This window comes from Penaeus monodon, chromosome 15 (genome assembly GCF_015228065.2).
Source record: "Penaeus monodon isolate SGIC_2016 chromosome 15, NSTDA_Pmon_1, whole genome shotgun sequence".
In the NCBI taxonomy this organism is placed as follows: Eukaryota; Metazoa; Arthropoda; class Malacostraca; order Decapoda; family Penaeidae; genus Penaeus; species Penaeus monodon.
In genome coordinates this window covers 7,966,964-7,967,288 of record NC_051400.1, presented here as the reverse complement: position 1 = coordinate 7,967,288, position 325 = coordinate 7,966,964, and positions in this window count along the sequence as shown.

Sequence of the window (325 nt, the reverse complement as noted above, 5' to 3'; positions counted from 1 at the left end):
AAAACAACAACAACAAACACACTCCGGATCCAAAGAGAAGGCAAGAGTACGCGAAACAAACGTTCTCGGTTCCCGCAACAAACGTTAATTTCCTCCCGGCTAAATAATGCACACACGCTCTTGAGACTGTGCCTTTTGCCTGAACTAGCTCTATTTTGCGTCGACAGAAATGCGTTGAGTTTATGAGCAATTAAGGCTACTCGGCTTGTAGTATCTGCAGGAAGAATTTTTCCTGGTTTGTGATTGGCTGAAAGCTCTGAGCTGGGATGAGATGATTGGTCGAAAGAATTGAGGGGATACAGGAGGAATGTGGGGATACGAGTGT